Consider the following 15,715-nt stretch of genomic DNA (forward strand, 5'->3'; position numbering starts at 1 on the left):
CTCTCAGCTTCCTGATGTTTTATTTCTAAATTGTCAATACCTATGGAAGCTTTATTTGTTTTCTTTTTTATCGTATGCAAAGCTGTACAAAGAATTCTCAAAGATATATTTATCAAATGAACAAATGAGAGTCTTTATGTTTACACAGATATCAAAAACATTTGATACATTAAGATAAACTACATCCCATATTTACAATAAAAATATTTTCCCATGATCTCATAATTCAAGGGTATTCTAAGGTATTCTAAGGATGGTATGCACATCCATATGTGTACCCCTCTAGGAAGAGCAACAAGAGAAGTCCAAGTTAGGAATGCTATAATTCTGTTTAGTACCCTCGTAATCATGCTGATGTGCTGCCTTTGGAAATAATCAGTGGCTTTTTAAAAAACACAGCATGTAGTGATTAAAATATGCATTCCATGAATGGCGCTAAACCTTTTTGTGAATCAAATTCTTTCAATTCTCTAGAGTTTCTCTAACCAGGCATTGATTCAAGAAATTTCTCAGTGAGTGCTTTGCTTACCAGAGAGAGACTGGGGAAGAGTAAATGTTAAGTCTCCAAAATCTGAAAAGCTAGATGGACGCACAGATAATTAAGGCAATTCAAGAAACTCCTTTTTCTCTGTGTGAGTGCTAGCAATGCATTAATAGTTACTACTTTAATCTGAGAGTATGTATAACTATCACATCTTTGTTTCAGGTTATCGGATTTGTTGTTTATATATCTGATTGGAACTTTAGCTTGATACTGATTTCATCTGTTTGGTGTTTAGGGTCCATTCAATTATTATGTCATACTAGTATGCTGTGTTAGTTAATAAACTTGATGCTAAAAATATAATTAAAAGTGAATCCGAAGTGGAGGTGTAGACTCAGTGACAAAGCCCTGGCTTAGCATGTGCAAAGCTCTGTATTCCATACCAGCACCACAAAATAATAGTAATAGGAATCCAGAATTGGTGACTAGATACTTTCTGTGTATATGCTAAAACTTTTGTTCTTATTTTAATTTCAGCTGTTCTCTTTATGTAAAGTAATACCTAAGTTGAGATGTACCTCATTTCTTTTCTGGCGATATAGGCAATGAATAACAACTTCAATTTTTAAATTCATTTTATTATATGATGATCTGTTTGTCTCTCATTACTATGGCTTCTAATTTAGAAGTGGGGTAGAGACTTATATTAAATGACTGTCATGCCATCTCTATATGAGAGCTTCTGGGTGTTACGAACCATAAATATCCCAATGAAAGACTATGTCTAGAAACCTCCACCCAATATTGACAATTCAAGTGGTCCTCCATATGTAAATGGTAAATGCAACTAGCCCTTTCTAGGATGCTATGATTATAAGTAATTCTTTTATGAAACTGTTGAGCATGATTTATATCTATAATCCCCAGAAAACTCTAGGAGGTTCCAGAGTACCCTAGAACCATCTCCTCAGGACCCAGAGAAGCAAAGTCAGCAGGAAGAAAGAATTCCTGTGAAAGATCCCAACTGTTAAGCTCTGATTTTCCTTTCAGTTAGAAAATAAAGTTTTCCTCCTTCTGGCTGAATGGTAGGCTAATCATTTGTAAACTAGCAAACCAATAAACAGTCAAGCAAATCCTATAAAGTCCCTGCCCTGCCAAAATGTAGTCCTTTGAAATCAATTCTGAAGTATACTCTCAAGGTAAGGAAATGCTACTATGTGTCCCAACTTCTGCTAAATTGCATTTCTTTCCAGCAGAAACAACAGGCTGGCTCCATATGACATTTAGATGACTGAAAGAGACCAAGTGGCCACAAAGATACAATAACAAAATAGACATTTGTAAATGTTTGTCAACTCCTATTAAGTTTGTCTTGTGGTCTCTGCCATTATCCATGCCCTCTGCATCTGCTCGCTCCTTTAAACAATAAATAGAGGACACCAGTAAAACTAGGGAATCATACATAATGTAACGTTTTCTACAAGAAGAACATGATCAAACTCCCAATGTTTGATTTCATTTCTTCTTTATTTATGCTATTTACTTATCTGGTTGCCTGCAGGCATCTTTGTACTGACTGAAACTGCTAGTTCAACTATTAAGGAATTCCTTTCTCCAAGCAGGCCTCATGTAAACATTAAATCTGTTTAGTGTCTCCTATGATGACCCATGAACAAAACATGTTACCACCAGGTTGGAGCTGAAGAGTTTGGAAGCTCCTTCCTCTATGGCTAAGCCCAGAGCTTCAGAATCTCAGTCTCAGCTCAGACTAACCTATTATCAGGGCTGGAGCTAAACATTGGTCTTGTGGGGAAGAATCACAGAATAATTTATCAAACAGGACTAAAAGCTAGGGACTGGATCTGAACAATGCTCCTCCAATGATAGCAAGTAGCAACTCTTTGCTTTTAGAAGGTATATTTGTGCTATAACCTTGAAGAAAAAGATATGTTTGAGCGAATCTGGAAGAAGTGGGGAAGTAGCCACATCAATTATAATGAAAAGTACACTCACTGAAATCCAAATGCAAAATTATCTATTTAGTTCTTTATAATATTACAAAGAAGTGATTGGCAATTATTTATTTATTTATTTATTTATTTATTTATTTATTTATTTTGCCTTTGATTACATGTTAAGATCCAGACACATTTACAAGTGAAACAAAAGAAAGGCTGTGCTTTATTCACTACACTGGCAAATGAAAGAAGCCAAACCTGTCTCTAGTTGGGTGGATGTTGTTGGATGAATAAAATCAGAAAGGAATTATTCAGTGTAAAACCTGATCATTTTTTAAACTGCTTATCACACATCTTTAAAAAATATTTCCTGGAAATCTCTCTGTTTGTGCACTGGCTTTGGCCATCAGTCCTTGAATTATGTTCCTGCTTATATTTAATTTTGATCTCTTGTAGAAGGAACTGTAAAATGAACATTTTATATAAAGAGGGTTTTATATTACTAGGTAACATCTGTTATTGACTAAACAACTTTCCTGGGACTGTCTTTCGTCTGTCAACAAGATTCTCCTTATCACCTCTAACATACCTTGTACTTTCCACATGGTTGCTTTATTCTTTTATTTCAGTGAAAAAAATTAAATGCAACTCAAGATACTAGCACATTTCCACATTTACAACGTATTTTACACTCCTAGATCTTTAAAGTAAGCATGATTTTGAGTGTGTTTTTAGTAATATTAAGCACTCCCTAAAGAGCAATAACAAAATGCTAATGTAAAAATTATAAGGACACATTTACATTTAAAATACTATAAATAATAAAATTCACATCTATTGCATATTTATAAGATCTGTTGTATATTATTTATATTCCCCGATTGTAAGATTTAGATAACTAAATTTAAACAAAGTTCCTAATTATTAGTGTTGGCTTTAAGACATCGTCTTTCCCAAAAGTTACCTTCAGAAGTAAACTGGGTACATATGGCTCACACCTGTAATCCTAGCAACTCAGGAGGCTAAGATCTGAGGTTAGAGGTTCAAAGTCAGCCCCAGGAGGAAAATATGTGAGAATTTTACCACCAATAATAGCTAAAAATCTAGAAGTAGATCTACAGCTCAAGTAGTAGAGCACTAACCTTGAACGGAAAAGCTAAAAGACAGTGCCCAGGCCCTGAGTTCAAACTCCAGTTCTGGCATACAGTAAAAGAAAATCTAAATATTTCTAATAATATTCCATTGAAAAAACTTTAGGAGCATACAATTTATATATACCATCATGGAATGAGTTATTTTGTGTGAGCCAATTTTCCTAATTATAGTAGCTTGGCCTCTTTTATATTATGTTAGTCAATTGAGATAAACTATAGAAACGTGCTTTATAATCTTTAAATTGAATTCATAGTGAGTGTTATGACATGTACTAACTTTTAGGTAAATTATTTCTACTATTACTTTAAAAAAACACATTCTTCTTAAGCAACCTATACATAATTTAATTTGATCTAAATATTTTAACTGTGGGATTAATTGTGGGATTCCCAGGTTTTATAGTTCCCTTGCAATGTTTTGGTCCTGATAATGCTGTCACAGGGTTATGGTGTTTAGTTCCTTTATCTATGATGTTCTATCTTCTTCTGTGAAACTGTCAGTCAAGCAGACTTTCTCTTCCCTCTTTTACTCTCTTCTTCTCTCTTTTTTCACTATTGTGTCTGTTGGAGATTGAAGAAACAGATAAACAAATCCATCTGAATTGCGTCCAAAAAACAAATAGGTCCAGGTAAGAATCTATTGAGTCACTTACATTTCAGTGATTATACTTTTTATATGACTTGTAGAATATATATTTAAGCTATTAGATGTACATTCATTGAACAAGTATTTAAGTTCTTATTGTGATTCTGCCACGTAATTAGGCAGGCATGGTCCCATACTCATGATGCTTCTACCTGGAGAGACATAGCATAACATATGATTATCCAAATATTTAATTAAAATGGATAAATGCCATGTAGAAGGAATGCAGGATGCCCGAAGAATAATTAAAAGGGTAATATCTATGCTAACATAGTAAAGTTTTCCATTTAAACATGAAAAGGAAAAAAGAAGTAAGTGAGCTAGATAAAAAGCAAAAAGCGTACTAGAAAAGTGGGTAGTATTTATACAGGTCTTGTTTACTTCCAATCTTAAAACTAGGTAAAGTTGCTCATTTAAATATTCTCTTACTTAATGAATAGCTGACGATGTAATCCTTTTTTTTAAGAATTTATAAAATCCTTTTGATGACTGACTTACAGCTGAGCTTATTTTTGTAACCCTGCTTCTTTTTCAAGGGCCTAGAGAAACTCTTTTCTAAATTCCCAATGCATTTTTCTATTTAATTGGGAGTGTGACTCTTCCGTAACCGGCCCATTTATGCTGGCTTACCTTGAGGACAAATTTCCAATTCTAGACTGTGCTCTGCTTGCAACCTCATTGTAGAACTCACAGTGATGGCAGTTGGAGCTACGCTTGTATGTCTAGGAAAGTACACGGCCCTCTGTGTCACTGCCAGACTCCTCTGGCACAGAGCCTGGAAAACCGAGTGTGTATATGAGTCTCTAAGGAAATGAGCCTCTCAGCAGTGCCCGCTAGCAGCAGTGTGAAAGGAGACGAAAAACAGGTGAGAAAGAAGGGCATGGCAGATGGACCGACACTTTTATCATACCAATCAAAAGAGTAGGACAAGAGATGGGAGGAAGTATTTCATAAAATCAATACTAAAACTCTGTTTCTTAAACTATGCAAGGCCTAACTAAGAGGAGAACTGGAGGCTCCACTTGAGACCACCCTTGTTGCCATCCTCAGCTCCTCCCCGCAGGGGAAGACATTCTGCTGTGTGGCATCTTGCCTCCATCTCCCTTTTGCCCCCAGCCCAGACTAATCCAGAGAAGAGGCACAAGCTAGCCCAGGCAGTGGGCCATTTGGAGGTGAAATTTCTGATAGAATTTCCTTTCATTGCTCTCCAAACCATTAAACAGTACTGCCTCAGATACTAGAAAAACTTTTACTGGGTTTTAATTTGAAGATGCAAAGATTTAAAAGATAAGAGAGCTATATGGGCATCATCTTTTAAAGCTTTAAAAAGAAACACGAATCAGTGCTTTTCAAACTTTGTGTGTACAAGTCATTCAGGGATCTTCTTAAAATGTAGATCCTGAGTGTGTAGTTCTGCATTGGGGTTTGAGAGTCTGAATTTCTAACAAGCTTTCAGATGGCACTGAGTAGCAAAGCCTGTGTGAATATTACTGCTTTCTATTCTGTATGGGAGTTTTTGTGAATATGCATGGGAAATTGTAAAGCATGTGTGTTAAAAAAAAAGTCACACAGTAGCATGAATTAAAAAGAGATAACTTATAAATTTATTATTTAAGATCTTGTCCGTTCCATAAAGCAGCCTTTCCCTACCTTTTCCTCTTCCACATTAATCTGCTATCCGTGATGTCACCAGGCCTCATCTCTTGAATTGGGCTCTCAAGTGTTGCTTTAGTAGTTGCCTTCTAAAATGCTACAGATTTCTCAGATACATATTAGAGCAAATGGAAGACTAAATGTCTCCTGGTATAGGGAAGAGTTTTTTTTATTAGATTTAAACAGCTGTCATCTCTGAAATTTCCCTCTCTAAATCATTTTCTGCTTTCAACAAGCTCTTATAATGTTGCTTTCTGGGATGAATGCAGCCGCCAGTCCCCTTCTAACTGTTCTGTTCATTGTGTCTGTCTTCTGGGATAGACCTGACATATGTTTAAGAATATCTTCACTAGCTCAAAGAGCACTTGGCTTAGAGAAATTTTACTCTAGTATCTCCTCAGTTGTAATGGCAATTTTTCCTTGTCCTGAGCAAAATTCATCCACAGGAAGGACATGATGCTTCCAGTTTGGGAAGTTGTCATAGATGTTATTTTTCAAGCCAGGCATAGGTGGCTCATGTCTGTTGTCCTCACTACTCAGGAGGATGAAATCTGAGGATCACATATTGAAGCCAGCTGGGGCAGGAAACACCTTGAGACTCTTATCTCCAATTAACCACCCAACAGCCATTAGTGTAATTGTGGCTCAAGTGACAGAAGGCTATTCCTGAGCAAAAATGTTTAGGACAGTGCCCAGGTCCTGAGATCAAGTCCCAGGACTGTCACATACACACTAAGTTGTCACTTTTCACATAACCTAGATGGTTGTAAACTCAAGTATATGTGTTTGTTTTTTAAAGCAACGTGGATTTGTGGGAAATGGCAATTAAAAACCATGAATACTGAATTGAGATTACATAATGGAAAATTTACTGTTTTAAGGCTATGTATGTATTTCTACACTGTGTTATTCAACATTTTAATAATAAAACTACAATTCCCTATGGAGTATTTGGCTAAACTTTCCCCAGACAATTTATAGATTATAACTGAAATAGCTGTTTTCTTGTTAGACATGATCAAAGTGGTTTTGGAACGTCTGAAACCATGTGAGAGTTGATTACACATTTTATTGCTGGCACTGCACTGACTGGCCACCCATATGAGGAAACCACTGGGACTGTGTACTGCTTCTAGCTAGCCTCAGGGAAAAAGCACATTGGGGTGAGCCCTTAGAAGGCATTTGCTTGCCTCACTTAATCTAGTGACATTTGCTATTTTCCAGCTTTTAGCCATACATATTTCACATAATGAGAAGAAAAAAAAATATATATCTTATTTTGGCATTCACACAGCAAATATCCATCACTTAAAACTTCATTTCAAGCCACAGAGCTACCTTCTTCATAAAATTTTTGTTTTGTTTGTCAAGGAGACAAAAGAAATCCTTAAGCAGATGAATTCCATATTCATATACATACATACATACATGCATACATACATACATACATACATATAGGGTGTTTTTGTTTTTGTAAGACAGAGTCTCACTATGTAATCGAAGCTGGCCTCAAATTTACTGTGGAATCTAGGCAGATCTCAAACTCAACAGTACTCCCATCTGAGCCTTGTTGGGATTACAGGCTTGCCCTCCTGTGCCTGGATTTTCATTCGAGCATAAAATGACCAATATTTGTCTTTGAATTTACCTAATCCTTAAAATTTTATTCATATAAGGAAGATGGTACCTGAGATGTTGGGGTGAGGGGCATAGATAAGTGAAGTGGCGGGAATGCAGTCATAATACTCAATTTATATCCTATGAAACAAGGAAAATTGAAGGAAGGGTTTGGGTTGGGAAAGATGCAATGCTGATCAAGATGCATTGTATTTATAAACTGTCATGTTGAATGGTAACTCCTTTGTACAACTACTTAAAGACAATAAAAATAGTTTCAAAAATAAAATGAATTTATTCATTTTTCAAAGCCAAATACAAACTTCTCAGAAAGTTTGTATTTCTCTAGTCAAAATTACTCTCTTACTGTCCTGTATTGTGAAAGTAGAATTTCCATATAAAGAATGGAGGTTCCATATGTAATCTTTGTGATCATGTTTGCTCCTAAAAGGTATGCTCTGAGTGGAATAAAAATCATGTCTTCCATTTTTAAATGTTTATTTCCTCCAAAGAGCCTAAGCCAATGCACTCAAATAGCAAAGGTATAATATTATAATGTTTTCATATGCCCTTTTCAATGGTCATGACTATAGATAACTGCACTATGGGTTGGTACATTCATTCATAATAATTTTAAGAAATAGCCCCTAGGGTTGTTTCTGGAGCTAGGAGTATGGCTGAAGTGGTAGCCTAGTGAGACCAAGGTCTTGAGTTCAAACTCCAGAAGCACGGAAACAATTTAAAAAGAAAAGAAACAATTCATGTATATGATTTTTAAGCTACTTTGGTCCTAATAAAATTTCAAATTTGAATAGAATTTGAACAATATAAAATCATATTATAAAATACGTTTTCATGTAATAAATTTTTAATTTTTTTCTCTTGTAAAATGCCATGTAGGATTTGTCTTTCTTGCCATGAAACATAAATAAAATTATGAATACTTAATACATAGGATTTGTGGGTTGGTTTGTTTCTATTCTTATTTAAAATAATATTACCCATATTTTACAAAATAGTGCACTAGCTTAACTATCGTATAACATATACCTAATGGTTAGTTTCATATCCTGATCACTATTTTGAGGTAAGAAAGACCAACAGAGAGATAGAGCCAAGTTTAAACGATGCTTATCTTCCTGTTCAAGTTTAACTTGTACAGTTAAAATGTCTACATGTATATATTTTCTTTTGCCCTTCCTTTTTCTTTTAATGAGAGACTTTGGAAAATTTTCCATTCTCTCTATTTTTAGAAGAGTATTAACAAGTCCAAAAGCACCAGAGGAAATGCACTCTTTGGAGTATTAAAACAGAATAAATGAATGATATATTTCTAGTCTAACCTTCCATTATGGAGATGTTCCACAGCAGGAACAAGAGGGCTTCAGATAAGAAAAACACAAATTAGTCCCCTAAATTCAAGCAATGAAGTTAGAAAATTTGGGGTTCTGGGGCCAGAACTATTTCTTTCTCTCTCTCTTTTTCTTCCTTCCTTCCTTCCTTCCTTGCTTCCTTCCTTCTTTCCTTCCTTCCTTTCTTTCATTTTTGTCAGCCATCGGCCTTGAACTCAGGACCTGGACACTGTCCCTGAACTCTTTCACTCAAGTCCAGCATTCTACCACTTTGAGCCACAGTGACACTTCTGCTTTTTGAGTGGTTAATTGGAGATAAGAGTCTCACAGGTGGTTGTACCTGAACTATCACTGTATCTTATCTGAGTACATTGGAAACTGTATATACTGGTATTAGAACTAGGAAAGTAAAAGGGAATACCAAAATCAAGAGACACAGGATAAAAAGACAAACGAACCAACTGAACAAGTCATGGGGGGAGAGGGAAAGGGGAAGGGGGGGAGGGGGGAATAAGGGAGGAGGTAACAGTACAAGAAATGTATCCAATGCCTCAAGTATGAAACTGTAACCTCTCTGTACATAACTTTGACAATAAATAAGAAAAATAAATAAATAAACACATTTTCTGTGTAAAAAAAAAAGAGTCTCACAGGTACTTTTCTGCCCTGGCTGCCTTTGAACGATGATCCTCAGATCTCAGCCTCCTGAGTCCCTAGGATTACAAGTGTGAACCACTGGCACTCAGCTCCAGAGCTACTACATTAATAGATGAATTACTCAGGAAAATAATACTTTTGAGATTCCATTCTCTAATCTTATATTATGGAAACAATAATACAACCTATCTCATAGGTTGGTTTGAGGATGCTGATGTCTATAGAATAACTCATTACTTGGTCAGGCATATAGCACATCTTCAAAGTGAGGCCGCATGGTGAGTTGGAAAGCTCTCTTTCCTGTGTGTGCAATCCATCAGCTCATCAGGCACATGAGCTGCTGAGCTCCAGTGTCCTCACCAATTGGTTCTGTTTTTGTTTATTCCTAGGCAAGAGGGCACATCAGACTGTAGCAATTAGAAAAGCAAAACCCTCAAAATCACAGAGAAAATCAAAGCAAAGGCTTAGTCACTTAATCTCCCAGAAAGAAGGAGAGAAACACACTAAAACTTGATGGAATATATTCCAAACATAGTCTCTTAAAAGGAATTTTTTCAGTAAGGGACAATAGAAAGATACCAAGTTAGCAATACAAACCCACAGGCAGGCCTCATGAAAATCAAAGAAACTGGCACTGCAGGCACAATGTACAATAAGGGAATGTTTGAAAGAGAGAGCCATGTTTTTACCATTTTGCTTGATCTACATATCAAAAACATCCTCCACTGTATATAAAAGATCCTTGAAGAAAGATGTTTCACATGAAAAATAAAAAAAAGTAATAAAATAAAAAGGAAAGAAAGAAGAAAACACCTGAGGCCATGTCATTTTTTGTTGTTGTTTTTCATCCTATTCTCTTTCGAATTCCAGACCATGTACATTGAGCCACTCTCTACAAACTAGTGTCTTCCCAAATCATCACAGTGCACAATCAGATGCTGAGAAATAGAGCAGCCACAACATTGAAATAAAACATCCTAACTGAGAAGTAGAGATAACTGATAAAATTGAGTAGCCTCAGTACAAACAAGAAAAGCTATTTTTGTCCATAAATAACCTCTTACATACTCAGAGCCTATGGTACTAATCAGGAAAAGAAAGACACTTGTGTTCAACTACTTGTTCTGTGCTAACCTCAGCAATGTCTTTATTTGATAATATAACTTCCTAGGTATTTAGAGTCAATCATACTGAAAAATTCAAAGTCAAATCTCCAATGAGCCAAAACCCAAATGATTAGCTATTTGAAAATTTTGTATTATTGTATCCCTGTATTAGGTCTCATAATTAGCAGACTTATGGCAAAAAATGTTCTTTAATGAAGAGGTGTTGAGATGCCATTCCTTTGCCAGGTGCAGGTGGCTCATGTCTGTAATCTTAGCTACATAGGAGGCTGAGATCTGACGATGACAGTTTGAAGCCAGCCTAAGCAGAAAAGTCAATGAGACTTTTCTTTTTTATAATTCTCATTTTTTTAACTTTTTTGGTTTTATTGTAATGGTGATATACAGAGGGGTTACAGTTACATGAGTCAGGAACTGAGTACATTTCTTGTTGAATAGTATCATCCCCTCCCTAATTTTCTCCTTGTTTTTCCCTCTCCACCCCCTGCCCTCCAAGTTGGATAGATCATTTCCAACATAGTGTCTAGTGAGCATCATTGCTGAATTAGTTCACACTTTGTCCCATTGTTTCTGTGCTTCCCTTTCCCCACCTCAAATCAGATAAACTTACAGACAAGATAAAAGGTTCATAAGACTCTTATCTCCAATAAACTACTAAAGAAAGCTAGAAGTGGAGCTGTGGCTTAAGTGGCAAAGCATTAGTCTTTAGGAAAAAATAAAGCTCCAAGACAGCACCTAGGCCCAGTGTTTGAGCCCTGCCTCAGCTGGCTTCAAAACACAATCCTCGGGCTGGGAATATGGCCTAGTGGCAGGAGTGCTTGCCTCGTATACATGAAGCCCTGAGTTCGTTTTCCAAGCACCACATATATAGAAAACAGCCAGAAGTGGCTCTGTGACTCAAGTGGCAGATTGCTAGCCTTGAGCAAAAAGAAGCCAGGGACAGTGCTCAGGCCCTGAGTCCAAGGCCCAGGACTGGCCAAAAAAACAAAAAAAACAAACAAAACAAAAAAAAGAAAACACAATCCTCAGATCTCAGCCTCCTGAGTAGTTAGCATTACAAGTGTGAGCCACCAGCACCAGGCCACACTGGTCTTTTAACTAGGAGACTCAGTTTCAAATTCTGTATCTTATGTTCTGCTTGTAAGCCTAGGCTACTCTCTCAACTTCCCTGAGCTTCCCAGAAAATACCACAAAACTACCTCCTGTTTCTATCTCATTGCTACTTTGAGATTTGAGTAAATTTACATTTTGAATCTGTAACCCCTCTGTACCACACTTTGACAATAAAGAAAAAAAAAAGAAATAAGCCAGTATATTTGCTGAAATATTTGTGACACAATAAAATGTTGGTATCATTTCCCCTAAGGGCATCCCATCTAGACAGCTGTTCACATTGACCTCTAGCTCCCACAGGTCCTATTAGTAATCAAGTCCTACCATTCCTACCTCCTACATACCTCTCAATTACATCTTCTTTTTTCCTGTCTTCCTTTGCATTGCCTTAATAAATCCCCTCATTACCTAAGGCCTTGACTAAAATAATGGCCAGGCAATTCACTCTTACCTAGACTCCACTGTGACCAACCTGTGTGTTATGCTTAATTCTTTTTCCAGAGAATAAATATCATCATATTATCTTCCTGCTTAAAACTTTTGATGACTTCCTGATGCCCATAAAACAGAATTTAATCTCTCTAAAGTGATGCATAAAGGACTTCATCACAAGGGAGTTCAGCACTGTCTTCTACCATTTTTCATCACACATTTGATGTAACTAATACACTACACACCATCCTTTCCCTGAATTTCTGGCTTTGCACTTGCTCTTCCCTTATCCGTGTGATGGATTTCTTACCCTCTGACAGTGAACAACTATTTATCTTTAGGACACAGCTGAAATGTCACCTCCCATATGTAGCTTCCTCACAGCACATAGAAAGAATCTGTCATTCCTGTAGGACTTGTAATTGTACCATTATACCAAACCATATTTCTGTAATTATTTGTTTATACATCTGACTCTACAGTGAACTGTGAGCCTCAATATATATTAGGACCAAAAATATAGTAGTATTTGATCAATATTTGCTAAACTAACAATAGAAAACACACACAAAAGTGATATTACAGTAGATCAGCTCATAAATTAATATGTTTCAAATTTACAAATGACCTGTCTTTTTCTTACAATATATTTATGGTCTCTCTATATAGATTAGCTAAAGAAACAGAACTGAAGTTTTTAAGACAAGTGTGGTGGCTTGTCCTAACTACTTGTGGGAATGAGATTGGAAGGATCATGGTGCAAGGTTAGCACATACAAAAAAGTTCCTAATTCATCTCAACCAGAGGACATGTGTGGTGACACATGCCTATCAGCTAGGCTATGGCAGGAAGCATAAAATAAGAGGATAGCATTCCAGGTTCATGCCTGGAGAAAAAGTGAGATCCTGTCACCAAATAACCAGATCAAAAAAAGGCCTAGAATTATGCTCAATGGTAGAATCACTGTCCAGCCAGCAAGAGCCCCTGAGTTCAAACCACAGGACCACAAAAATAGGAACCTCGTTTAGGGAAATCTACAAAACAAGAACAACTGTAATTGCTTTTCTGAGTTGTGTTGATATCATGAGTACATGTATCTTTGCCCTAATTTTCAAGTTTAATATTCTCAAATTACTCTGCTTATTTAAACAGAAAATACACAATGTAGGTAGCCCATTCTTTCCCTTTTCAGGCTAGCACAAAGGAAGCAGGGAGAGGGGAGAATAGGAGCAAGCTGACTTTGCAAATGCCATTGTCACTATCTCTGCTTCTGAATTATCAATGCACACATTTTGCATCTTGGTTTCCCCTTGTCTGAAACAGTACTAGCCTCTAACTTCAGGACGCTGTGAATTTAATGAAAAGGTAGTCTTGGTTTTTTATGTTGTTTGTTTTGTTTTATCTGCTGTTAAGAAAATCAGGTGGCAGCACAAAATCTTGGTATGCTAAGGTAGGAGTCAGTCTCTGGTAATGAACTTAGGTTAGTGCCTAGCTGAGTGCTGACAGTAAATAAATATTCCTTACTGGTGATGAAATACTAAATGCAAGAACCTGCATTTCTAGTTCTGTGCTGTCATAAAGCAGCTATTATTCAGCATTTATTAGGTACTCATAAAGTACAAGGCATAAACATGACAAGTAGAAAACACAGTCCCTGGCCTCTAAATTACAAAAGACAGGGAACTAGGTGGACCTCAAAATTGTTTCCAAATGGCTGTTTGTAGGAGGATTTAGAGGGTAGGAAAACTCAGGAAGGGACAAGCTTGGTAGACAGGATGGATATAAGGAAATAGAAGGTGTAAGGGGAGTTTGTGTTTTCATGAAAGGAATACTGTAGAAGGTCAAGGCTAGAATCCTAAGAACTAGCTTCTACTGATGATAATGAAGAACCCTAAGGAATAAAGAGGGAGGAGCACTTTTCTTTTTTTTTTTTTTAAATGTCCTCTTTGCTAGTGAGAACTTCCTCTAGCTTCCCAGGTTGGTAAGAAAAAAGAAAATGGCCCTTTTAAAATGAGACACTCCCAGGGTAAATGAATAGTTCTGCCATTTACTAGCCTCAGTTTCCTCATCTTTAAAGTGGAACAGTAATACATCAAAGAGTTGACCTGGGGATCAAAGGAAATGAGGCATGTACCAGGCCCACAAAGGTGTCATGTTCATGAGTTAAGAAGCAACCCTAGGATGGCCTGAAGTCTTAGTCAACCTCTGATGTTCTAGCTTTCTTATTCTCCAGGTGTCTAAAGGAACAAGAGTTTTTAGAAAGAAGACTGTGTTTCAACACGCAATATTTGTTAGTAATATGTAGGTAGGATATAAAAATGGTATGATTGAGTTTGAGGCCAGTAAGATTTTTTTTACCTACTTAGTAATTATTTTTAGCAGTTACTAGAGAGAGAGAACAAAAAAATCACAATGGGAAATTGTAAAATGGTTCTTGGGACCCTCAAGAGCAATTCTTTCAGTCTTTTAATCAAGTGAGCTGGTCTATATTCTAAGTCTTATTTATAAGAAGACTTGCTGGCAATTTCACACTGCTTTTCTCTGATGCAGCACCCCCCAAAAACATGTAAACCCAAGGGATTAGTATCAATTTAAAGAGAAAATAGTGTAAAGTTACACCATGAGTGAAGCGGTACAGCTGCCTTGATGTACTGTTCCCTTGGGCTCCTACAGTGAATGAAACTTATCTAAGTGGTCCAGTCCACTCCCACACTGCCAGATCCGCAGCCTTTTGTCACAACATGCAGGAGAATTGCTCAGTCTCAGAGGGCAGCCTGCTCTGTAATGACCTGCATTGTAGAAGCACATAGGAGTTCACTATCTAGGAATGAAAACTTAAATCTCTTTTTATATTTCTTGGCTGACAGTTGCAAAGCAGGGCTGGGTAGTAAACAAAATGTTTGTTCTGTTCATTGCTGTTTTCATAGGCGATTCTGATACATTTATTGAGCAGGCAGCCAGATAAAATAGAAATCGATGGGAATATCATCTCAGGGCTCATGGAACCATCTTGCCAGACATGGAATATTCCCGAAATGCAACCATCATGCAACTGGCATACTTACATTGATGATCTCATCAGACCAATAATTAATAAGGGAGAATGAGGCTAATGAAATCAGGGTAATGAAAAGCAGCCTCCTACCTTTTACCATAGCTATTTTCTGCATTATTTAATCTCTAGCAGAAACTGAATTTGCTGCTCGCGATCTAATTGAACCTCTTTGACTTCTAGATAATATTTTCAAAGTGCCCCAAAGAGCTTTTAAGAGGTAGAAGGTAAAAAATATTAACAATCCATATTGTGACACATGAAACATTGGGAACAGAGATCAAATTAACAACTGCAGATATTTCTTGCTACTTTGGAGAAAAGTAAAGAAATTACAAGAAAGCCAGCCTGGGTAGCAGTGTCTATGAGACTCTTATCTCCAGTTAGCCCGCCAAAGTCTGTAGTGACACTGTGGCTAAAGTTGTAGAGCATCATCCTTGAGCCAAAAAGGGTTTAGGTCCTGAATTCAAGCC

At 36.7% G+C, this 15,715-nt stretch overlaps 1 pseudogene; it reads left to right on the top strand.

Moving 5' to 3' along the window:
* Positions 1 to 5,053: 5,053 nt before the first annotated feature.
* The window catches only part of LOC125355714, a 13,654-nt pseudogene continuing 2,992 nt past the window's right edge, over positions 5,054 to 15,715 (top strand).

Source organism: Perognathus longimembris, chromosome 7, assembly GCF_023159225.1.
Source record: "Perognathus longimembris pacificus isolate PPM17 chromosome 7, ASM2315922v1, whole genome shotgun sequence".
In the NCBI taxonomy this organism is placed as follows: Eukaryota; Metazoa; Chordata; class Mammalia; order Rodentia; family Heteromyidae; genus Perognathus; species Perognathus longimembris.